We start from the raw sequence: 26345 nt of genomic DNA, 5'->3' as shown, positions 1-26345 counted from the left end.
CTGTGTTTATTAATAAAATTTGTGCCTCCTGCTGGTTAATGGGAAGGTGATAGCATGTTAAGTTGCAGACAGTTTTTTGGAAATTTCTTCATTGACTGTATTGTTGGCTTTTGTGTTGTCCTTCATAAAGGTAGTCAGAGCTCTCCATGTGCACGTGTCAGAAGACAGCTAATCCTCAGTGATCAAAACCTACGGCTGCTCTTCCCTTCTGGTAGACCTCTGTGGCCGAAGCTCTCGCTGTCTTCAGCATCGCCACACACATCACTGCTGTGCATGCTGCTCTTTCCTGACCTCTTGGGAGCTATATTTAGAATCTACCAATTGAGAAAAAAATCACTTTCTCTAAAGGCTTGGACAAAAATTTCATACCAACCTGTACTTAACAAATTGCTTTTTCCTAGACATTGAATAACATGTAAATGGTAGTTAATGTTTGCATCTCCCCCAGTATCCAAGCTAATCCCCTTATCAAGTAACTCAGATAAAACCTTTTCAGATGATCAGGGTAGCACTGGATATACTGGCCCAATAATGTGCTTAGGAATTAATCTGCTGAATTTATTCCCAGAGAGTAATTTAGGCAGTGATGAAACTCAAGTCCAGTGACATATGTTGCACTCTTAAATATTCAAGTTGATGGCTGTGCATTGAGTCAAAACTTGTCATAGCCACTAGGATATGTTGCAAACTTTGGGGGTACTTCTTGAATAATAATAGGGTTAATATTACGTTTTACAAGAGCAAACTAATTCTATTTTAACTCAACCCCTAGCAGAAGACAGTGATTTAACTAACTGGGTCTGGGAGTGGCACATCTCTAAGTCCTAGGATTTCCTCAAGACTTAACCTTAATCAGGCAACCTCAGCGCTTCTCATATTCACTGAGCCACCAAACATCTGTGGGCCTACTGTGTGCCAGGAATAGTTCTTGACTGGGGATGCTGCAGTGGTCAATACAGACAGGATCCCTGTTCCAAAGGAATGTACATTGCATTTGAGGAAGAAGACAATAAGCAAAAATATAAAAGTTCAAGCAAACTCTCCGCTGGCGATGGGTTTTATGTAGAGAGTTAGTGATGGCACTATGACAGCAAGGATGGGACAGGGCCTTTAGATAGGTGATCTGGGAAGGTCTGCTTGGAAACTACAGACCTTTCACTGAGATCCCAAGGTCAAAAGGAACAGCCCTGGGAAAGATGAGGGGAGGGGCATTCCAGAAGAACAGCTGGTGCAACCTCGTGTGTCCTTACGGACAGGCAAAAGACTTATAGCTGTAGCATACGAGGAAAGAGAAATTGGTTCAAAATAAAGGCCAGATTGTGCAGTCTTATGATGCAGGAAAGGGAATTTGAATTTTTTGTAAGCTCAGCTAGGGCCCAAAGAACCCTGGAATGTAGCTCCCCAAAGGTCGTAGGGAGGCAAGAAGCCGGTGAGGAGCCTGCCACTGTGGGTATGTTGTTAGCAATCCCATATCTGCAACAGAGACTGCTGTGACCTGTTTTTCCTTTTCAATAGGAAGGAAAACCTGGAAAAATGTGTCCCACTTTGACAGTGGAGAAAGAGAATGTGCCATTTTCTCACTTCATTGTCGATGTGTATTTCAAGTCAACTCCACATCTGGGTTTCTCTGCATTTGTGAAAACTTGAACTCTAAGGCATGCTTTTGCTTTTTAAAACCCTTGGTCAAGAACCAAGTTTTGGTCATGCTGTTGTAATTTTGTTGCAAAGACTGATGTAATTTCTTGGAAATCTGACTTTGGTGGATTGCTCTAAAATTCAGAACCTAGTTAGGCTTCTAGTGAGGCAGGTCTAGACTCAGGTGAGAGTGTGAACCCAGTCCTGCTGATGTTGAGGGCACCTCACCTGAACTCTGGGGGGTCCTGGTGAGGCCAGCAGTGAGGACTGAGAAAGGCTCCTCCTACTCTCTGAGAAAAACATAGTTTTTTGGGTACTTTTAAAAATAATTATGAAGAAAAAAGAATCATAGTAATTATTGGGACTATAAAAATTGCATCAAAACTGAATGTGTTTTGCATTTAGGACCTTGGTTTGATCTGAGCAAACCATTTGGTAAAATTAGAACGAACCCAATTTGCTCTGCAAATGTGTGGGGTGTTTTAATCTTAAGCATAGCTCTGTCCATATTTATGCTGACTGTGTGCCATGTGGCTACCCATTTAAAATTCACCATATTGTAAATTTATACTGTCCTTTATTAAACTTAAAGACCATTTGATTGTCACGGAAAACTGACTCAGGCTGCACAGAGTCCTAATCTGGGCCTCCGGGAACGTTGTGTTTCATATCCGGAATCCCTCAGAAGCAGTTTGCCAGCATGTTCTAAATGTAGGCTACAAATGAGTGGAAGCGAAAATAAACGGAAGATGATGATTTATGTTTCACATTTTATGTGGCTTTACATCTCTAAAAAGGCGTTCTCACCTACCTCATGTGTATCCATATGAGGGAGAGCACAAGCTATCCAAAGATGTGTGCGTGAGAGAGGTGTTACAACACACAGAGGGAGAGTTAGGAGCTGCGGCAGCCTGCTCAAGGTCACCATGCTAACAGCGTAGCTGCCCGCCAGTTTTCACTCCCACCTGTGCAGGGTGTCCGGTTGTGTTCCCCGGTGTGGGGGTCAGTCCTATGCCTTCTGTAGGCTGAGAGCCTATTAGGATCTAGGTCCCTGGCCCCACCTCAAATCCCCTTAGTGAGACCCCAGGTGTAGAGGCTACAAACTGGCATTTTTAGAGGCCTCTGTCCTCACTGATGTTTTAGGGTTGAAACTGAGAGCATGTGGTGTAAGGAGCATCAGGTCTTGTCAGGGTCTGAGAGTTCCTGTGACCTGTCCACCTCCTGCTCTAAGCTCTGTTCTCCCATGGCTCCGGGCTTGCTCCCTGCTGTCTTTCATCAAACCCCCTCTGAGAAGAGGAGGTGGAAAAAACCTGGAAGTATCACTCTGTCATAGGATTTCTGCCTTTCAACAGAGGTCAAGTCAGTGAGTAAGTGAGAGTGAGAATGTGTGTGAGTGTGTGTGTATGAGAGAGAGAGAAGAAAGGAAAAAGGAAACTGTGTTGGTGTTGGAGACACAGAGAAAGCATTTGGAACAAGAAAACTGACACCCTCCGGAACCTACACTATCACCCTCATGTCATCCACAAGGACTTCCCTGCAGCTCCAGGCCAGTTCTAGGCACAGAATAGTTGGGAACCCTGTAGTCCAGCACTCCCCTGCAAGCTGCACATCTGACAACAACTGTAAGTTGGTAACGGAGGTTTCTGGGTGGGGTGCTTTGAGCCACTCTTGAACTTGTTTTCCAAACTTCGAGTCTGATTTGGTCATTTGAGCCAAAGGTCATGGCAGACCTTGGCTTGTAGTGATAACGCCTGTGCCTTATCGTTCCAGTGGGATCGTTGGATAGTCTCTGCACAGGCTCTCTGGTTCTGTCAAGGGTGTGGACACTCAAGTTATGAGGTCATCTTTGCAGATTCTTTTGCTGCCTGTGCTGTTCATGAAGACAACACATGCTGTTTCTGGGGACTGTCATTGCCAGAGCCACAGCAGACAGTAAGCTACTTTCTGAACATTAGAAGGTTTAAAAATTGAGAAGTCATATTTCTCATCTCTACTGAAATTCCAGATAAAAATCTTTAGCTTGGCAGGAATTTAGTTCATGGGCTCTGGACAGGTTGTTCTCAGACATACAGGAAAACACATAGCAAGAAGACACCAAAAACCTATTTGAAATAAAAATATATAAAAACAGGCTTTGGTTTAATTTACCCTGAGCTTAGATACTCTTGTGACTTGAATGGCTTCACACATCAGAAACACCTTTCAGTAGCACCTTTCTCTACAAATGGAAGAGACCATGAAAGCTAGCCAGAGCCTCCCGGCTCTTGTGACGAACAAGAAACAGACATGCTCGTATGCAACCACCTTGGACATGAAGCCCTGGTGTAGGAATCATTTCTTTATTGTTTGTTTCCAGAGATGATTCTGGTGTGAAACAGATTCAGATGATTTAGGTGTGATGCATGAGAGCTTTGCTTCCTCCTCTGTGATGTGGGTCTCAGTTTTGTCAACTTTGACAGGAATGGAATGGATTGGATCAATGAATCCCAAACATGGATGGCATCCCCATTGCACACCCACAGAGACAAAATCTGAGAGTCTGAGTTAGGGCATCTGTGTTTTCTGAGAGGTCTCCAAGGTGATTAGGTGCTTCTCAGGGTTGTAGCCACTGTCTCAGTTGCTCTTTAAGATTCTTAAAGGGGGTTGGCGCCGCTTCTCAATAGGCTAATCCTCCTCCTGCGGTGCCGGCACACTGGGTTCTAGTCCCGGTCGGGGCGCCAGATTCTGTCCCGGTTGCCCTCTTCCAGTCCAGCTCTCTGCTATGCCCCGGGAGTGCAGTGGAGGATGGCCCAAGTCCTTGGGTCCTGCACCTGCATGGGAGACTGGGAGGAGGCACCTGGCTCCTGGCTTCGGATCAGCGGCCATTGGAGGGTGAACCTTTCTTCTGTCTCTCTCTCTCTCTCTCACTGTCCACTCTGCCTGTCAAAAAAAAAAAAAAAAGATTATCTAATGGACAAGGAGACCACATCTATCCTGTTATACCACCTTGTCATTGGAGACAGTAGAATATGGTTAGTTGCTCATTGCAGCCAACAATGGGTTCCAATTAGTTGCTTCATTTCTGCCAAATGCGACAGTTTATTCACTAGCAGAAGTAGATTAAAGATCATAAAACATTTGCAGAAGAAGCCTGCTGAGCTTGACTCACTCTAGTTCTCCATAGTATTCATGAAAAAAGAGTTGTAATTGGGCCAGTACTGATTCAGTGCTGTGCGCCAGGTACTCTTCCAAGCACTTGATATATGTGTGAACTCACTTGATGCTCAGAACCACTGTCATGGGGCTGTTATTATACCTGTATTACAGATGTGGAACCAGAAGTCCCACAGCTAATAAATGTCATGGTTGAGAAGTTAATAGTCCCACAGTTAATAACTAGTGGGGTGAAGCAGTCCAACCCAGTGGCCACATACTCAGCCATTGTGCTCCGTGGTCTGTCCATAGATAAGAATTTGTCATTGGATTTTCTGATTTCTCTTTGGATTTCTAGGCTGTTGGCTGGAAGGGAAGTTGGACATCACTCAAGATAGGTCAGCAGAGGGCTGGCAGGTTTGGCAGGGAAACAGGTGTTTGGCAAGTTGCATTTGGATACATCGTGGATGTTGGGAAAAGTTGGGTGTTTGGCTCAGAAGAGGAAACATGGCTAGAAAAGCCATGGGAGGATACCAGAACACACTTGGATGACACAGGTAGGGACTGAAGTGTCTGTGCCAGGAGAACCAAAGAGAACAATCATGGGGGTTGCCCCATTGTGGCCCAGATGGGTGAGGAGCCAGGTAAGGGTTAAGGAATAGAGAAGTAAGAGGTGCACCAGAGGGTGCAGTTCCAGGAAACTGAGAGAGCACAGAGATACTCTCTAAGCAAGGAATAATAAGCAGTGTAAGTAGAGCAGAGTCGAGCGAGTGGACAACTAGAGACAGTAGAAGACATGTGGCAGCTGGAACATCACGGGGAGAGTTTCAGAAGGGAATTTCAGTGATGTTAAAGTACTGGACGACAGGTCATGTGACACTCTTAGTGACCTAGGATACCCCAGAAAGTCTGTGGGGAAAGTCAGGTTGAAGATGTTTATTTTGGTACAAAAACTTTGAAATTCTTTCTGTGAGGAGTCTTCTTTTACTTCTCTTTGATGAATTATTCAAAGTACCCTCATACTATATTTAATTTAATTCGTGTAGTCTTACATGAAGCACCAACTGTGGAGTGAGCACTTTAAGAAAACCCCACTCACATCCAGATGTCTGGGTCATGCAGCACTTGGCACACTTAAGACTTCACTGTCTTTAAATTGCCTTTGCTGGTGAAAATAACTACCATTCAAGGGCCAGTGCTGTGGCATAGCAGGTTAAGCCTCTGCATACAGGGTTGGCATCCCATATAGGCACCAGTTCTAGTCCCAGTTGCTCCACTTTCGATCCAGCATCCTGCTAATGGCCTGGGAAAGCAGTGGAAGATGGCCCAAGTGCTTTGGTCCCCGCATCTACTTGGGACACCCAGAAGAAGCTCCTGGCTCCTGGCTTCGGATTGGCCCAGGTGCAGCTGTTGTAGCCATTTGTGGAGTGAACCAGTGGATAGAAGACCTCTGCGTGTGTGTGTGCCTTAACTCTGCCTTTCAAATAAATAACTATTTTTTTTTCAAAAAACTACCATTTGATCAGTGCTTGCTGCTTGCCAATCACTGATTTTTACCAAAACCTCTGTATACTCCCATTTTCCACATCAGGAAGCAGCAGCACCAAGATGCTATGTAACCTGCCTGACATCTGGCAGTCAGTGCAAGACAGGATGCAGGTTCATTCCCAGCTCACAAGGCTTTGGATTCAATGCCCATTGCAGAACTGCCTGGTTCTGGAATTTCACTGCTGTTTGTCTCTGAGCTCCATGGGCTGGCCAGGCCTGAGCCTGCACACGTAACACCTCCCCCACTGGCAGTTGCCTGTTGAGATGTACTTCGTGGTTTTCAACCACTGGGACAGGCAGCTGCAGCCCCTCTCTGACCCCGGAGGTTCTCAGGGCCTGCCGTAGAAGGAAGCTGTACTGTGTCTTGCTTACCATGGTGTCTAGGGCCAGACTTTCAGTGTCACTGCCTTGCTGGGTACCTCCCATCTTCTTAGCCTAACATGTGCTTCCGGCCTGGTCAGACCAGTGTTCACTGGGGCTAGAACTTATGTCAGACTTTGCCCTGGCTTACAGGATACTAATACTAATACTAATACTAATACTAATACTAATACTAATACTAATATCTACTGGATTATGCTCAGGAGAGCTTGGAAACCCCCAGTACTAACTGCCAGACCTAACTCAGTGAGAGAGGAGGAGGCAGTGCTGACTGCTAGGATGTGGTTTTCCAGACGACAGACGGGGCTTTGAGACCAAGATGGCAAGAGAAGACTGCTTGTGGCTGAGTATTCAATTATTTGCTTATGAGTTTGGGAAGCCCTTTTCCCCTTCTGAGGTTCTAGAAATTTCAGGTGACTTTTCACACAGAAACTCAGAATAAGGATTTTCGTTCTTAATCTGAAAATGTTGTTGCCTGTGCACAGAGTGGAACATTGCTGTTTCTGTCATCATGCAGAATATAACTCTGTGTGTGTGTGTGTGTGTTGTGTGTGTTGCATGTGCAGGGTCAGCCCACGTGCCTCTGTGAGTGTGAATAAGTAGGTCGAACTACATCCATTAAAATTCAGAATTTGAGAGGTGACTGTGTATCAGACTTAAACCTTCTCATGAAGCAAATTCTACTGTGCAAGTAGATAAAATTTCATCTTGCTTTTTCCACTTGTCGCAATCTAAGCACAAGTAGGGAGCTTCTGTCTTCTTGATTGAGAGATGTCTCTCACACTCTTTGAGACCAGGCTAATATGATGCTTTTCTCAAGAATTTGGGGAGTGTATTTGAGTAAAGAATATGGTCACCTCTGTTGAAATGAGATTGTCCTGTGGGCATTCTGAAAATAATGGTGCATTTTGTTTTATGTGGATTCTGTGTTGTGTTGCTACATTTACCTATGTTTACCTGATTAATTAAAGTCTGTGTTGTAGAAAAAATAAAGCTGCCTTTCCTTTATGTGGTTCATGGTAGATAACAGAGCTCATCCACACACGTAATTTTGTGTGAGTCTTAATAGCTATGTGAGATGGACAGGACAGAAAGCAGTCTGCTCGTTGTTGCTGAGGGAATAGAGAGTCAGAGAGGTTAGGCAATGTGCACAAGGTCACACCGCTAACCAGCAGGGCTGAAAGAGCAAATGGGCTTGTAGTGCTTATGAGCCTCATAATTCTTCCCCTGATGAATAGGCTCCTTCCAGTTGTTGCAGTAGTTCTCAATGCCTCCCTATTATGTACTCACCCAGGATGTTTCAAAGTATGGGCTCTTTTTCATGAATGTAATTTCTTTTCTTATGACATATTAACATATGTATGTCCTGCTCTTTACCACCAGATGAATTCCTTGAGAGTGGAAACTGAGACCTAAACTTCCCCAAATTGCCTCAAAACAGCAAACACTGCTTGTTTCAACAACTGTTGACTGATATACTATGTTACAAATGTGGGGGAGGTCTTTGCCACAGCCCTTACGATGCCACTTTGGACACCTGCTTCCCTTATCCGAGTACCTGGGCTTGAGTCCCACATCTGCTTCCAACCTCAGCTTCCTGCTTATGCACATCCTGGGAGGCAACAGGTGATATTTCCAGAACTTGAGTCCCTGTCACCCACATGGGAGACTCACACTCCATTCCAGGCTTCTGGCTTCAGCAGCTTTTGTGGACATGTGAGGAATGAACCTTAATACATAATTCTTTTTCCTTTTTTTTTTTATTTAAAAACACCAAAATGTCTTAGATACTTCCCCCTATACTGAATCCTTCCTTAGCTACTCTACTAATTATTATTATTATTATTATTATTATTATTATTATTTTGGACAGGCAGAGCTAGACAGTGAGAGAGAGGGAGAAAGAAAGGTCTTTCTTTTTCCGTTGGTTCACCCCTCAAGTGGCCACTACGGCCAGCGCGTTGCGGCCAGCGCATTGCACCGATCCAAAGCCAGGAGCCAGGTGCTTCCTCCTGGTCTCCCATGTGGGTGCAGAACCCAAGGACCTGGGCCATCCTCCACTGCACTCCCAGGCCACAGCAGAGAGCTGGACTGGAAGAGGAGCAACCGGGACAGAATCTGGCGCCCCAACCAGGACTAGAACCTGGAGTGCCCGCGCCACAGGCGGAGGATTAGCCTAGTGAGCCTCGGCGCCGGCCCCTACAAACTATATCTTGATTGGCTTTCATACAACCCATCAAGGTAGGCATCTGTGTCCTGTTTTGGGCATAGGAAGTTTGGAGATGCTGAGAAACCCAAGATTCCCAGAGAGTAGGTAGAGGGTTAAGAGGGAAACCCAACTCTTCTGGCTCCAATACTTTTATACCCTTTCCTTTATGTAATATACCTTTTAAAACAAAAAGGTTCAAAATGTTTTGCTAGGAATTTCTCATGTGAAATCTTGAACCCTAGCCTCTCTTGGTGTCAGTGAATCTATTCAGGCCAGGTCCTTTTCTGGCCTGAGCCACAGATCCATTCTTTCTACCTGGATCTGCCTACCTGTCACCTTTGCCTGATTCTGTTTGTCACAATCCTATGATTTTTCATATCCCAAATCTGCCTCAGTTGGCTATATGCTGGCTTTGACTTCTTTCATACCCCATGGTGTTTGTCTCTTTCATAGAAGGTATCCTGTCCTTCCCATATAACAATTATTCAAATACCTGCCTTGACCTCTTTCTACATTGTGAGGATCCCAGGGGTTGGAACTTACCCTACTTATCATTCTGTCATTGCAGTACCTAGAACAGTGTCTCTTGCACACAGAGGGATCACACAAAATGTTTAAAGAATTCATTTGAGTCAAGAGACGCCAAGTGGCTCCTAGACAAACATTTGGAGCTGGTTCTAGTCCAGTCATTAACCCCGCAGCCTCTGAAGAACTTGGGGAGGGCTGGGGACACCCCACAAAGCTTTTGTCAAAGAGCCTGAGCTCTGTTGCATTTTTCTGGACCTGCCCTAAAAGGACAAGGACAAGGGTGATAGATATGCAGCATACTTCTGCCCTCACTCCACCCCACATCCACAGTAAGCATCACTGTCTCGTCATGGTGCTCACTCTTCCCACACTGCCCTCCACATAGATGTTACTAGGGAAGGAGAGCTGATGTTTAAGAAAACGTGTTTGCTCTTCCTGGGTTCTCTGTCGAGGGGTGTGTTAGTATGTGTGAGTGTGTGTGTTAACCTTGGTGGTAAAGCATTAGGAGCCCAGGGCTTTAGTTAGCACTGCCATGTTGACATATGTCAGTAAACACCCAGACTGGATGGTCTCACTGGCAAGAAAGCAAGATCTGAAGGGGGGTATAGTTGAGCAACCATATGAATACCCCTACACTGTACTCCTAAACATAATTAAAATGGTAAACTTTCTGCTACATATATTTTTCTACAATTTTTTTAAAAAGAGGTATAGCTCTCAAATTGTTGACAGTTGCATGACTAAGGAATAGAGATGGTGAGATTAGAGAGGTAGCCCCCCTTTCTTCTCCATGGCATCCACATAGTCTCACTCATTTTCCAAGCCTACAGCAAATCTGTATCATGATCCGGGGTGAATTTATCACTCCATAGAATTGCTGGCTCTTAAGGTGGAGCTTCACAGGCAGTAGTCAGGAAGCATGTATTAATGATGGTAATGGCCAAATCCAGGCTGGATACGCATGTAGAATCAGATAGCCAGTGTCTTAGCGTGTTTTGTGCCACTGTAACCAAATACCAAAGACTGGGTAAAGAACAGTAATTTGCTTTCTTACAGTTCTTGAGGCTGAGGAGTCCCAGATCCAAGCAGCAGCATCAGATGAGGGCCTTCTAGTTTTCTCCTCACCTGGCAAAGGCAGAGGGCAAATTCCCCCTTCAAGTCCTTTCACAAGGGCACCTAATCACATTCCCAGGGAAGGAGCCACGTGAGGAAATCAGCTCTCAAAAGCCCGCCTCTCCATGCTGTCCCCTCGCCCATAGTGGAATCATGGAGAGGACACATTCAAATGACAGCAGCCATGTTTGCTAGCCAGGACAGGTACAATTAGTCAGGGTCTACACTGTGTTATCCTGGCAGTAGAAGACCCCTCCTCCTCTGAGTCAAACACCAGACTGCGAATCTTAGGATTCTTGTATTTGGCATCATTCGCTTGCCCTACTCCACAGTACAATACCCAACCAAAATTAGTGAACACATTTAGAAAAAAATGTTGAACAAACAAATAGAATTCACTTATGGTTTGCTTTTATAATTGTTATAAGTGCCTAAGCCAGCCAGTTACACAATAGCATACAGCACTGGTTGAGCAGATATTTTAGATTAAAAACACATCCAGTACCACATTCAGTATCACCTATGTGCACATAAAAAGATATGATTAAATATTAATGATCATTATAAGAGTCTAGGAAATGTTAATGCTGACAGAGCTGCAGAGGAGAGAACCCACATCTGTAGTGGAGGAGGAGCAGCGAGAGAGGGAAGCAACAGAAAACTAGGGTCCAGAGCAGGGGAAGTGTGCTTGATGGGAACAGGACCAAACCCCACGCTCTCAGGAGGGTGCTCGTTCAGACAGCTCGCTTTAGGTCGTTGCATGCAATCATATTTTAGGTCTGCATCGCTGCTCCCAAGGAGAGCAGAACATGAAAGGGGCCTCCTGAAGATAAGCGTGTTTGCAGGTGTCCTCTTTTCCTTGGGCATGTTGAAGTATTGTGTCAGAAATACTGTCTTTAAGGGAGCTGGTGCCCTACATAAATAACACTTGTCCAAGCAATGGTTCCTGTTCGCTGCACAGTCTGTCATCATTCATCTTGGAGCTTTCTTTCTGATAGCACTGAGTACTGGTTACAGTGATACCCCGCTCCACCTTGTCCCCCTTCCCTTTTGAGTGATTTTGGATTAAAAAATTCCTTTAATTTCAATTAAAAAACCACGCCAGATGGATTGAGAGGAACCTGATCTGGTGCGGGAGAATTCATTTATCAGTGTGGCAGTTTCCACCTTGGTCAACACTTCTATTTTTTTAAACCAGGTTTGCAGCCAACAGTGTTCATTATTATAATTAAAAAGATCTTGTGATGCCTTTTCCAAACATGATACTAAGTGTTCTTGGGGGAATATTGTTGCACATAAAAAAGGTGAGTTGGAGGATAGTTTATGGTATCATGCACTTCCAATTAAGTCAATGTGATAACCTATTGTGATCAGAGCAATCTAAAAATAGTATATGTGGCCTATTTCTACCCTATGCCATCTTGTCATGGTAATGTTTTCTAGCCATAATCTAATAATAGCAACTAGCATTTGTTCAGCCCTTTTTATATGGCAGGCTCTAGGATAAGTGCTCTACAAGTGACTTCATAAAGGCCCTTGGAGAGAGCTACTGGTAGTAGCCCCATTTTACAGATAAGGAAACTAAGGCTCAACCAACTTCAGAACCTTGTCCAAGGTCAGGCAGCCAGTAGTAGACGGCCTTGAGATTGCAGCCCGGGCAGCATGCCTCTGGAGCCACAGCTGGATGGCAACACAGGTTAGTCCTGCCTCCCACAAGCCACCGCCTGGCACACACAGACCAGTTGGGTCAACAGTTAATACAAATGACTTGAGAGAGAAATTTAAGAGAGTGTGTGGTTTTATTTAGGGATGGACACTTCAGTGTGTTGTTCGAAGTATACATGGTAAATCTTAGCTTTGAAGGTTAGAGGAAGTTTGGAGTAAAACTTCAATGTGTTCATTCCCCAGTCCTAGTAAAATGGTGGATGCTGCTGAACTTCTTGTTTTTGAGACTAATAAAATTCTGGCTTGAATTATGGGGATTTTTTTTCTTTTTTTTAAATTGATTTATTTTACTTGAAACCTAGAGTGACAGAGAGAGGGAGACATACACACACACACAGAGAGAGAGAGAGAGAGAGAGAGAGAGAGAGAGAGAAAGAGAGAGAGAGAAAGGGAGAGGGGAGAGGAGAGAGAGACAGTGAGAGATTTTCCATCCATTGGTTCACTTCCCAAACGGCCACAACAATCCAGGCTGGGCCAGACCAAAGCCATGAGCCTAGAACTTCATCCTGGTCTCCCACATGGTGGCAGGGGACCAAGTACTTGTACCATCTCTGCTGCCTTCCCAGGTGCATTCGCAGGGCAGCAGCCATGCACTCTGCTATGGGATGCTGCCATCACAACCAGGAACTTACCCTGCTACACCACCACATTAGCCCTGGGAGTTTCTTTAACAAAACTTCTGCTGTGACTCATAGAAATAAATAGGACAGTATAATTGTATTGTCTAGTGCACCTGTCACCTTCAGGACAATCATCATCTGCTGCTTCTTCTCATTGCTTTCTTGCCTCCTCATGGCCATTCACTGCATCTTTTATAAGCAGCAGGGCCTGAGAACAGTGTGAGGACCTTAGTTGGACAAACCAGTGTTTGAAAACTAACTCCCTTATTCTCTTGCTGTGTCCACCTCGTTTGGCTTCTCTGAGCATCAGCTTCTGTATCTGTTAAAAAGGAAGTGCTCCCAAGGAGCCTACCTCACAGAGCTCTTGTGAAGTCTGAGCTAAGCAGCAGGTGTGGAGCTCACGACCCAGGGCATGCTGGCCTGCAGTAGGTGCTCATGTACTGTGTTCTAGTTTCTCCTCTCTCCCACTGCTTCTGTCTTCCTTCTTTGTACCACCATTGGCCACTGTTGGGTTTGTTAATCAAAGGCAATTCTTTACTAATGACAGAGGACAAGGAGCCCCCTTGGACCACATTGATATTATTTCTTTCCTTCAGAGTGGTTTTCATATAAAATCTAGTGAGTATGAGAGTGAGTTCCTTCAGGGGTGTGTACAATTGTTAAGCCTATTGGCAGTACTCTTTTCCTGTACTCTTCCTTGTTATAGGAATTCTCTTTGAGAATTTCCCATTCATTTACTAAATCTAATTCATTGAATTAATACATTTTGACTGCTTGCTATCACGAAGTGTTCTGCTAAGTCCTGGGAATACCACAATCAAGAAAATGGACCCACATCTCTGATGCCGTGAAATGTGCAGCTCTGTTAAAGTCCAGTTTGATGATGATGTAAAAAAAATTCATTGTAAGTATGTTCTTAGACTCTGTAGGTGGACAGCTTAGCGCTAAATGCTGCTGTTAAGTTTCAGCATCTGCAATGACATGTGATTAGTGCCCTGGCATCAAATGGCCTTTCTTCAATAGTCAAAGGCTCAGAGGACAGAGGTGAATATAATTATAAATGATGGCTGCCAGCTAACACAAGGCCAGATGACAAAATGGGCCAGTGTTTGTGACAGTGAAAGCTGCAGGTAGACCCTGAATAGAAAAGGCTTGAGTCTGGCCAGCGCCGCGGCTCACTAGGATAATCCTCCGCCTTGCGGCGCCGGCACACCGGGTTCTAGTCCCGGTAGGGGCACCGATCCTGTCCCGGTTGCCCCTCTTCCAGGCCAGCTCTCTGCTGTGGCCAGGGAGTACAGTGGAGGATGGCCCAAGTCCTTGGGCCCGGCACCCCATGGGAGACCAGGAGAAGCACCTGGCTCCTGCCATCGGAACAGCGCGGTGCGCCGGCCGCAGCGCGCTACCGCGGCGGCCATTGGAGGGTGAACCAACGGCAAAAGGAAGACCTTTCTCTCTGTCTCTCTCTCTCACTATCCACTCTGCCTGTCAAAAAAGAAAAAAAAAAAAAAAAAAGAAAGAAAAGGCTTGAGTCATCACACAACAGACAACAGAAAGTGAGGGAAAGTCAAAGAACCAGGCCACAGTGTTGTAATATAATTTCAACAATAGATTACATAGCAGATTAATTAATGCAATTCATTTAGATTTTATTGGCTTTGTGGGTTTGTTTGTATTATCTGTTATAAATTTGTACTGATTTTATAGCTGTGTAAGAGCCTGAAGCATGAGGTATTTGTAAGCATACAATAGGGTTTCTTTAGTTTGCTCTGGGGAGGCCAGAGGTACATGTTTCAGCGTGAAAGAGGTCAAAACCATTCTTCATGTGCACATACCTTGTTCCCGAGCAAGCTGCCCTGCAGGTGAAGTTCTCCATAACTATGAATGAGTTAGCAGCAACGAGTTCTAGCCTTGATTTATCAGAAAAATAAAAAGCAAAAAAAAAAAAAAATTGTTTCACTTTGTTTTGCAGATGTAAGCTCTGCATTTATGTTAGTCAGGACTGTGTTGTCATGTGTTTAAGCCTTTCTCATCAATTTTCTTTAAAGACAGAAATCACAGCCTCTTTCTTCCTTGCCATGCCTCTCCACGTACCCACATGAGTGTGCACATGCACACACATGAACGCTGCCCTGTGTCCTCCCATAACTGACCTAGGCTCGTTTTTGGACCTGTCCTTATGGCCTGCTGCTTTGTACAGGGTTGTAAGGTTTGTTTTGAAAAAGTGTTTAATATTCAGGGTAACTCTAGTCATGAGTTGCCAAGGCTATGGGAGCCTTTAGAGTTCGCCGACTTTGATCTTCTTCTGATAGGGTCATAGTCAAAGTGGAAGTTCTCTCCTCCCTTCGGAGAAAGGTTCCTCCATCTTTGATGGCCCCGTTCTTTCCACTGGGATCTCACTCGCAGAGATCTTTCATTTAGGTCTTCTTTTTTTCTTTTCCATGGTGTCTTGGCTTTCCATGCCTACAATACTCTCATGGGCTCTTCAGCCAGATCCAAATGCCTTAAGGGCTGATTCTGAGGCCACAGTGCTGTTTAGGACATCTGCCATTCTATGAGTCTGCTGTGTATCCCGCTTCCCATGTTGGATCGTTCTCTCCCTTTTTGATTCTATCAGTTAGTATTAGCAGACACTTGTCTTGTTTGTGTGGTCCCTTTGACTCTTAGACCTATCAGAGTCATCAATTGTGAACTGAAATTGATCACTTGGACTAGTGAGATGGCATTGGTACATGCCACCTTGATGGGATTGTATTGGAATCCCCTGGCACATTTCTAACTCCACCATTTGGGGCAAGTCCGATTGAGCATGTCCCAAATTGTATATCTCCTCCCTCTCTTTTTCCCACTCTTATATTTAACAGGGATCACTTTTCAGTTAAATTTAAACCCCTAAGAATAATTGTGTGTTAATTACAGAGTTCAACCACTCATGACTAGAGCCTAGGGAGATTACTGACGCCATAAACAAGAGTGTCAAATTGTTAAGTCAACAACAGGAGTCACTGTGTGCTTACATCTCATGTGGGATCTGTCCTTAATGTGTTATCTAATGTGAAGTGATGCTATAACTAGTACTGAAACAGTATTTTTACACTTTGTGTTTCTGTGTGGGTGCAAACTGATGAAATCTTTACTAATTATATACAGAATCGATCTTCTGTATATAAAGATAATTGGAAATGAAAAAAAACCTGGTGTTAAATTGGAAATGGCATAGAAAATTAATTAATTTTTTAAAAATATCATGTAGGATCTCTGTCTTTAATGTGCTGTACACTGTTATTTAATGCTATAACTAGTACTCCAACAGTATTTTTTCACTTTGTGTTGCTATATGGGGGCAAACTCTTGAAATCTTTACTTAATATATACTGAACTGATCCTCTGTATATAAAGAGAATTGAAAATGAATCTTGATGTGAATGGAAGGGGAGAGGGAGTGGGAAAGGGGAGGGTTGCGGGTGGGGGGGAAGTTATGGGAGGGGGGAAGCCATTGTAATCCATAAACTGTACTTTGGAAATTTATATTCATTAAATAAAAGTTTAATAAAAAAATATTCAGGGTAACTTAGACCTATCAGGGGGTATTAAAGAATAATCAGAAGAGCCTTTCTCTTTGTAATAATTAACATTTTCTTTCTTAAAAATGTATTCATTTATTTGAAAGGCAGAGGGAGAGGCAGGTAGAGGGAGGCAGAGACACGCAGAGTACTCTCACCTGTTGATTTGCTCCCCAAATGTTTGCAATAGCTGAGGTTGAACCAGACCTGAACCAGAAGCTGTCAACACAATCTAGGTTCCCCATGTGGGTGGCTGGAACGCAGTCACTTGAACCATTTCTGCTATGTCCCAGAGTCTGCATTAGCAGGTAACTGGATCAGGAGCCAGAGCCAGGACCTGAACACAAGCTCTCTGGTGTGGGCTGCAGTTGTCATAACCATCAGGCTTAACGCCTACCCCTCGCATTTTCTTCTATAACTTAGCATATCTCATCCCTGGATTCCATGCTCTGCAACAGGACTGAGGGGCAGTTCTCTGGTAGGCCCTGCATGATGCCTGTTCACAGAGTGACCATACATCTAGCTTCACCTGTCTGACATGGTTCAGGTTCATGTGTATAGTCTCAGCTCAGCTGTGTTAATGGTGCTCCTTTTCACTCTAAAGACTATGTCACTTGGGTGATACATCATAAGGTCACTCTAGTTGCATGAAACAGTTTATCTTATTATACTGTCCTACTAGATCCAAACTAAGAAACTATTCCATAGACTCCCTTTGATCACTTTTTATCTCTCTCTATTTTCTGTTATAGATCTATGTTTGAATTTATCCAGTTGAAAAATTCTTATGTATAAGGAGATGGTGAAATTCGTGTACTTTTCGTTATGTCTCCCTTGGGATCCCAGCAAGTTTATAATAGAAATGACAAGGGTGGATCCCTGGCAGCAGTGATTGTCTGAGCTCCAGGAGGTCAGAGCTGCAAATCCTGCTGCAGTGAAATTCTAGGATTTATACACGTTCTTCCTTCAAAATATTAAAAGTATATTTGCCGGCACCACAGCTCACTAGGCTAATCCTCCACCTGCAGTGCCGGCACCCCAGGTTCTAGTCCCGGTTGGGGCGCTGGATTCTGTCCCAGTTGCTCTTCTTCCAGTCCAGCTCTCTGCTGTGGCCCGGGAAGGCAGTGGAGGATGGCCCAGGTGCTTGGGCCCTGCACTCGCATGGGAGACCAGGAGGAGGCACCTGGCTCCTGCCTTCGGATCGGCGCAGTGCGCCGGCCATAGCAGCTATTTTGGGGGTGAAGCAATGGAAGGAAGACCTTTCTCTCTGTCTCTCTCTCTCACTGTCTAACTCTGCCTGTCCAAAAAAAAAAAGTATATTATTGACTAGGGCTCAGTAGTTTTCATTGTAGCCTCCCATTTTGGGTGATGGCTTTACTTTTGTAAGCAACTTGTTTTTGGTGTTAAATGTGAGGTTTTAAGCCGGTGGCGGGCTGAGATGGTAGATTTTGGTCCAGGGCATGTGAACACAAGGTGAGAAATCGCTTGATTGTTCTAGAGCCATGTGTCCCTTTTCTCTCTTGCCTTTAAGCTATTTGGCTGAATCTTTCCAACCCTCACAGGGGGACTTGAGGCAGAAAAAAGAGAATTCCCACATACTGGTTTCTCAGGAAAAGCCATTTGATAGGAAAAGATGATCAAATTGGTTTTGCATATTTTCATGATGCCTTGTGCATATGTCTTTTTTGTTTTCCAGACTGAACATATAGTTGTCCTCCTACCGTTATCTGTGTGAGATATATTCTCAGGCCCCCACTGGATGCCCAAAACTACAGACAGCACCAAATCCTAGATTACACTATGTGCTATCCTGCATCTACATAAGCATGATAAAGATTGAGTTGTAAATGAGTCGCAGTAAGAGATTAACGATAACTAGTGATGAAACAGAACCATTGTAACGATATATTGTCATAAAAGTTAGGAGAAGGTATCTGTCTCTCCCAAAACATCTGACCATGCTGCACTCACCCTTCCTGTGATGATGTGAGATGATCCAATGGCTAGATGATGAAGGGGAGTGGAAGGATGAAGCCCTTGTCTTCACTGTAGCCATAACATTTGCAGTTTGAGGTGTGAACAGAAAATTAGCATTAGTTTCTTTTTCCATCTTTACAACTTCATAGATAGGAAATTCTTTCATTATACAGTAGGTCTTTGCAACCTCAGCATACCATTTCTTCTATAAATCGAGAATTTTCACCTTTCCCCTTAAAAAAAGAACTTTATGGCTTCTCCATGTCATATTCAAATTGCAAGCTTCACTGCTTTTGTGCTTTGGGGCCATTATTAAAACAGATAAGGGTTGTTTGAACAGAAGTGCTGCGATACCTAGCAAGCAGTCTGATGACTAAGTTGGCTACTAAGTGACTAGTGAGAGGGTGCTGTGTACAGAGTGAATACACGGGACACAAAGATGATTCATGTCCTGGCTGGGTAGACTGCGATACCATCACACTACTCAGAATGCTATGCAACTTTAAACTTAGAAATCATGTCTTTCTGGAATTTTCCATTTAATATTTTGGACAACAGTTGACTACTGAAACCTCAGAAAGTGAAAGCTTGGATAAGGGAGTGACTTTTCTATTTTCGTATGTATTTCAGCCTCTTTCATTTCTTGAAATGCATGTAGTCACTGGAACAAAAACTCCACAGGGGAAACCTAGCCTGTTTTGTTGATCAGTCTGCCTCCCAGTGCCTAGTGCAGTGCCTGTTACTGAGCAGGTGCTCAGAAATAGTAAGAATGAATGAATGCCAGAGACTGAAAGAAGATGCATTTTTACCTGGGCTGGGGGAACAACAGGAGCGACGCTAATGGGAACATGAGTTCATTTTAGGATGATGAATGTGTGCTACCATGAGGAGATGGCAGTGTCTGCACAACCTTGTGAACATACTAAAAATCACTGAATTGCACGTTTTAAAGGGTTTATTTTATGGAATATCAATGACATCTCTTTTTTCATTGCAAAAAAAGAATGAATGAATTATATGCTTCACACATTGTCATAGCTGGTGGTTAATAACTATTGGATGAATGAATGATCAGTTTTCTATACCGAAAAAAAATTTCTCTCAAAGTTTGATGAGAGTGTCACTTGTCATATAGCCTGGTAGTTATCTGGTTAAGAACATTTGAGTTTAGGAAGTCTGAGCTTTGCGGTGGAGACTGAGAATTGTTGGGGACTGGAGGGCTTGGAAGACACTTTGAAAAATGTAGTAGGGTCTCTCTGGGCAGGTAGTTTTGTTCGTGAGGCAAAGATAGGAGTAGCTGCCTATCTGCTGAGATTGTTTCTAGCACTACTGAAGGAGACTGCAGTGGGATGCTTTCTGAATATTTTTTTTTTCTGATACTGAAGAAGAGAGAAGCAAGTCAGAGGTAGCCTCAGTTCACGTCTCTCTAATTCTTCTGGTCTGTGTTCTTATTAAATCAGTCTAAAGTCCCTGTGCATCTATTACTCTTCAGAGAGCAAAATCTATCAAAACAGATTAGTGCCATCACCAGAAACATTCCGCTGTGCCGTGACAACTACTCTGGAAGGCTGGATCTGAATCCATGCAGTTTAGCCAGTTCATCGTTGCCAACAGCAGGACCGTAGCCCTGCCTGTCAGCAAGGGCAGGTGAGAGAGGTGGGGATGATTTTGCATCCTCTGTGACCCAGGGGCACATAGAATTGTAAAAATAGATCTTTTCACATTTCCAACGATTTTCTTGTGTTATCTCTTCTCTCAGGCAATAGATATGAAAATAGTTTGTGCTCTTATATGAGTATTGAGTAATATCTTTGTTGTCTCAGAAGAACCGTATTGAGAGAAATAATAAACTGACCTTCAGATCAAAAAAGAGTTTAAGGCTGTTTTTGTTTTGGAATTGATTAACTCTTTGTTTTTGAAGCTTTTTCTGGAAGGTGAACATCTTATTTATATTAAACTAATGATCTCGATAGCTTGTATCTATGTATTGTCATTAAAATTAAATATAGTAGTATTAAAACCTTTTGTACCAACTGGTGTATTATCATGTTTGCTCTTTTTCTCTTTTCCTCTAACGTTGTACTAGGGGTGCCTGGTAATGATTTAGCCATCAGGTTCACTACTACTATCAGTATTAGACATTTGAGATCTCTTAAGGCATGATTTTAGGAGGTACACCATGCACTGTGTTTATAGTAACTCATTTAATCCTCACAGCAACCTGTGAGAAGGGAGATGGGTAATATCTCTATTTTAAAGATGAGGAAACTTGCCTAGGGTTGCACAGAGCTGATAACCAACAGAGCTGAATTCCAACTCATTGTTGGGCCACTTTCTCACAAAGGGCTCTCATGAGTGGCTTCAAATATTTCATGAGAGGATGGAACTGAAAGATGAGTTTATTTTGGTGCAAAACGATTTTGGTATCCCTGCAGTTATTTTCATGATGCACATTTTCATGAATTATTTGAAGACCCTTTGTACATTTTCTCAATTCCTCTCAAAAACCCTATCACCTGCATTTTACGAATGAGAAAACAAAGGCTCAGGGTCACCAGCTAGCAGGAGACAGATGCCGGACCCGAAGGGAGTCTTCTGACCCTCAAATCTGGTGCCAGTTGTGTAGGGTGACCTTGACCACAGCTGTGCTCTGTGGGCTCTGCTTTGCCCATGCAGGAAGATGGAGAAGGGGCAGCTGGCACAAGTCCTGATTTTTATGGCGGCCACAGTTGTGAAATATTCCCTGGTCCCGGTCACCAGCAGAGAGTCAACAGATTACATACGAAAGGGGAGCGCAGAGCGCTGCTCCCCCGAGACAGCCAGAGGGCCCCTGTGGAGGGACCTGGGTCTTGTTCCCTGGCAGTGATGTGAGGCTGTTGGGGGAATAGATATTTACAGAAGTGCCCCTGGGCAATGTGAACTTTTGCCTGACTTGGCAGTGTTACCCAGAAAAGAAGCTCACATTGAATTTCCAGAGAGTTTGCCAGTTCCTGACATTTGGGAGGCCAGAACCCTTAGAGTGGTGGTTCTCATACTTAGGGGTCCCCTAGAGGATTTGGGGAAATACGGAGTGCCCGGCCCACCCCGAGAGGTTCTGACTCCAGGGATCTGCACGGCACCCACCAACAGTGTTCCTAAACCGCCTCCATAGAAAGCAGGTTGGTAGGGGAGAGTTTCTGAGTTACCACCACATGCTGAGCGGCTGGTCTAAGAGTGGCGAGGTACTGGAGGGAACATGTGAGGGCGTGTGTTACTGAGCGACTTGAAGGTGACTCGGTGAGTCAGTTAGGAACGGCACCTAGGACAGTGTGGGAGGAACTCCCACGGGACCCACAGGGGCCCCTGACTGGTGGCTGAGTTCTGAGAAGTGCTTAGAAACCATTGCTAGTATTTGCCAAGGTGTCATAGGCTATGGCTGAAACAGTTTTTCAATATTGGCAGTTGGGATGAAGCACAGTTCTGTAATATATGTAATAATATTTGAATCAATTTTTAAAATTGTGATAAGATTATATATAATACAGCGTTTACCAGCCTAGCCATTTTTAAATGTGAAGTTCAATAGCATTGAACACGTTCACATTGTTCTATGACCATCCCTACCATCCACCTCCAGGAATTCATCTTGCCAAATTGTACACGCATTAAACTCTACTTACCCTCCCTCCGACCCCTGATAACTGCTATGCTGCTTTGTGTCTCTGTGAATCTGGCTATTCTAGATACCTCATGCAGATGGGATCATACTCTATGCATCTTTTTGTGATAGTTTGAGGCTAATTTTTGAAGAGACTTTGAAACAGTTATGAAATGTAGTACTGGTGCGGGTGTTTGGCACAGTGGTCATGTCACATCTGTGATGCCCACATTCCATGTTGGAGTGCTTAGTTCAAGTCCCAGCTACTCTACTTCCAATTCCGGCTTTCTGCTAATGTGTACCCTGGATGGCATCAGATGAAGACTCAAGTACCTGGGTTCCTGCCACCCACGTGGAAACCCCAGGTGGAGTACTGATCTCTTCACTTTGGCCTGCCCTAGCCCTGACTGTTGCTGCCATTTGGGGAATGAACCAGCAGATGGGAGATCTCTCTTTGTCTCTTTGCTCTTCAAATAAAATGAAGACAAATAAGTACATTTTTGATGCAATAATAAAAACCATGACAATGAATGGAATAAAAGCTAAAACAGAGCTTGGAAAGAAATCAAGGTAGAAAGTTTGATCACTGGCTTTGAGAATCCTGGTTTGCTATAACTTCTTTTTTTATAGAAAACTTTTATTTAATAAATATAAATTTTGAAAATACAACTTTTGGATTATAGCAGTTCTTCCCCCCAAAACCACCCTCCCACCCACAAACCATCTCCTACTCTCTCTCCCATCCCATTTTTCATTAAGATTCATTTTTCATTATCTTTATAGTCCATTATAACTTCAAAGCTATTTCTTGGTGTGTTCCAAGCCCAAGGCTACTCTGGACGTACAGACTCCCCACAAATGACTCTTTCTCCCACTTCCTACAGCTACCCCATCTTCTTGTGGACCATAGGCAGAGCTGGGTCTCAGAGTTGTTCATCACACATTAGGTGCCGGGCCCTGTTCAGAGAGCAGGAAGCAAGAGGAGAGCCACCTTCTCTACTTTCCTACAGCCCTCTCACTGCAGAGCTTCCATCAGGAGACCAGAAGAACATGCTGAAGAACCACATCTCTCGTTCACCGGCACTCTCAGAGAGAGAGATGCTGTGCCCAGTGGATTTCCCCAATGACAAAGCTTGCAACTTTAAATGTCTTTTAAAACTTTTAGCCAGGTCAATGGGAATATTTCTATGATGCGCCAATACTTCCAAGCCTTAAGCAGAGTGTGCTGAACATAATTTAACCTTTCCTCCATAACCAAGGTCTATGCTGCACTATAAATATTGATTTGATCTTCCACTAAACGGCTCGAAGCTGGTGCATGCAATTGAGCAGCCACTGCTGTTTCAGCTGTCACGGTCCAAGGTGCCTTCACACTCTTTCCCAATCTGCTGGCTCTAGGAATATCTAAGGAGAAAATTAGGTTTTACAAGTTTTGAACCATCTCACTGGACTGCATGTAGATTGTGGCAGAAGATAAATTGTGTTTTTTGGTAACTGTTCTCTACTTCTAGATATGTAGAATTCCTAATTCAGATGATCAACTATTTGACTTTGCAGTAGTGCAAAAATGGTATGCATTCAGCAGAAACCATACTTACAGTTTTGAATTTTGATCTTTTCCCAGGCTGTTGACATGCAATACAGTACTCTCTCAAGATGCTGGGCATCGTGGTGCAGTGGATTAGGCCTCCACTTGGGTTCCCCTCATCCCATATCAGAGTGTGTGTCAAATCCCAGCTCCTCTGCTTCCAATCCAGCTTCCTGCTAGTGTACCTCAGGAGGCAGCAGAAGATGATTCAATTGTTTAGCCCCTGCCACACATGTGGCAGACCCAGATGGAATTCCAGGCTCCTGGCTTGGACCTGGCCCAGACTGAGCTGTTGCAATCATTAGGGGAGTGAACCAGCAGATGGAAAATTCTCTCTCCCTCATTCTCAATCTCATTCTCGTCCTCACTCTCTGTGTGTGGCTGTCTCTCACTCTTTCTCTGTAGCTCTGCCTTTCAAATAAATAAATAAGTAAATATTTTTTAAAATATCAAATAGTTAAATCTTTGAAAAAAATGCTATGGGGTTGATATTGTAATGCAGCAAGGTAAGCTACCACCTGTGGTGCTAGCATTCCACATCAGAGTGCTGGGTTGAGTCCTGGCTGCTGCACTTCTGATCCAGCTCCCAGCTAATGCACCTAGGAAAGCAACAGAACACAGCCCAAGTGACTAGGTCCCTGCCACCCATGTAGCAGAATGGAGTTCCTGGCTTTTGTCTTTCGCCTGGCACAGTCCCAAGCTGCTGCAGCCATTTGGAGAATGAACCAGAAGATGGAAAGCCTCTTTCTGTCTCCCCCTCTATCTCCATCACTCTTTCTTTCAAATAAGTTAACCATTTTTACAAAAAGATTCGGGATAACAGCAGGGAGCTATAGCTCCCAATCACCCATGCAGTCATGAGGGCAAGTAACTGATACTCTACAGTGTGCTATGATGTTAAGCTAGGACGTTCAGTAGGTTAGGTATATCAAACGGATTTTGGACTTATGTTTTCACCTTTCATGATGAGGGTATTGTAAATCCATCATAAGTCAAGGAGTAACTGTATTTAGGTGGCACCAGAATAAAGAAAACTCCCTTTACCAGCCTCCTTTGCAGCTATGTGCAGCTGACATGATCAAGTGCTTATGAGTGAGAGGTAAACCGAATGTAGCTTCTAGGAGACATTTGAAAATGGTATGCACCCTTCTTTCTAGTGTGCTTGGAAGAAAGATGTGATGGCTGGCATTCCAGCTTAGACCATGAGGATAAGAAAACTGTATTTGTGGAAGTTGAAGCAGAAAGCTTGACACGCTCCAAGGCCACATAACTGGTACTACCAAATCATCACAATCTGAAATTTTTTTAAAAAGTGAAATAGATATAAATGTATACCTTGTTTATTTGCTGTACATTTGGACTTCATTAGTTTACTTGAAGCTAAACTTCTGTCCAGTGTCACATAAGTGATACTATCACATTAGGTACAATCTGGGTTTTTTCAGCAAAATAGAAATAAATTTATATCTTGTTCATTTGCTGTGCATTTGTATCATTATTACATGTAACTAAATTTCATCAAATATGCAGATAAATCTGATGAAGGCATTTAGAAGCTTGGAAAACTGAAAAAGTTATTTTTTTTAGATTTATTTATTTATCTGAAAGCCAGCGTTACATAGAGAAGGAGAGGCAGAGAGAGAGAGAGAGAGAGAGAGAGAGGTCTTCCATCCACTGGTTCACTCCCCAGTTGGCTGCAACGGCTGAAGCTGTGTCAATCTGAAGCCAGGAGCCTGGAGCTTCTTCCAGGTCTCCCACATGGGTGCAGGGGCCCAAGGACTTGGGCCATCTTCTACTGCTTTCCCAGGCCATAGCAGAGAGCTTGATCGGAATTGGAGCAGCCAGGACTCAAACCAGGGCCCATATGGGATACCGGCACTGCAGGTGGCAGCTTTACCGGCTATGCCACAGTGCCAACCCCTGAAACTGTTCTTTATCAGTGGTTTTAAAATGTCAGCAGAATTCCATCATATAAAAAGATAAAAAGGAAGTTGCTCTGAGTGGAGGGATATCCAGCATCTAACTGGCTTAGCCTCCCCGCCCCCCCACCAGGGCTCTGATGAATTGCTACTGAACATAGTTTTACCACTGGTCTGCATGAAGCTCCCTTCTGGTGCTTAGGTCCTGAAGGTAGAGAGAGCCATTTCTCAGATCTCCATGATTGTTGGGCCCCCCTTGGATATCTCCTTTGGCATTCTGCTGTATCAATTACCACCAGCCCAGTGGATACAAGATGTCTAATTTCAGCACAGATATGGCTAGGTATAGCCATAGGCCAGAAATAACCAGTGAATTCATAACCTAACAAAAAGTACCCTTGAATGCAAAGAGAGGCCACTATCACCAAGCCCATACTCTTTGTTGCATGGGAGATGTGGAGCCATCCTCTGACTGCTGGGAATGGACACAAAATGATGTATGAATTAGAGATCCACTAAAATAGGTCTTTGGAGAGTGACCTGGCCCTAAGACCAGAGGACAGACAGAACTAGTCAGTGTCAGGTTTTTGCCCTCCCAACAAACTACAACCCTGTCACTAAGCAGGAAGATGGAAGGAAATTAAAAATACTAAATCCCAAGTATATCTTTGACTTACTGCCTGCCTGCTTGGTGTTTAGCATTAGACCTCAGGCCAAGAGACAGCAATGTAGGCATTACACAGCCATTCAGTGGCAGCTTCTACCCTGTGGAG

General features: G+C 43.9%; 1 protein-coding gene across 1 annotated transcript in view; it reads left to right on the top strand.

Annotated features, from left to right (window-relative positions):
* Positions 1-26345, top strand: part of APBA1 (amyloid beta precursor protein binding family A member 1) — a 220331-nt gene that overhangs the window by 42512 nt on the left and 151474 nt on the right. The gene's annotated exons all lie outside the window — the stretch shown is intronic.

The sequence above is a fragment of the Lepus europaeus genome, chromosome 12 (genome assembly GCF_033115175.1).
Source record: "Lepus europaeus isolate LE1 chromosome 12, mLepTim1.pri, whole genome shotgun sequence".
In the NCBI taxonomy this organism is placed as follows: Eukaryota; Metazoa; Chordata; class Mammalia; order Lagomorpha; family Leporidae; genus Lepus; species Lepus europaeus.
The sequence above is the reverse complement of the archived record's forward strand: the minus strand, read 5'-3'. Positions and strand labels throughout refer to the sequence as shown.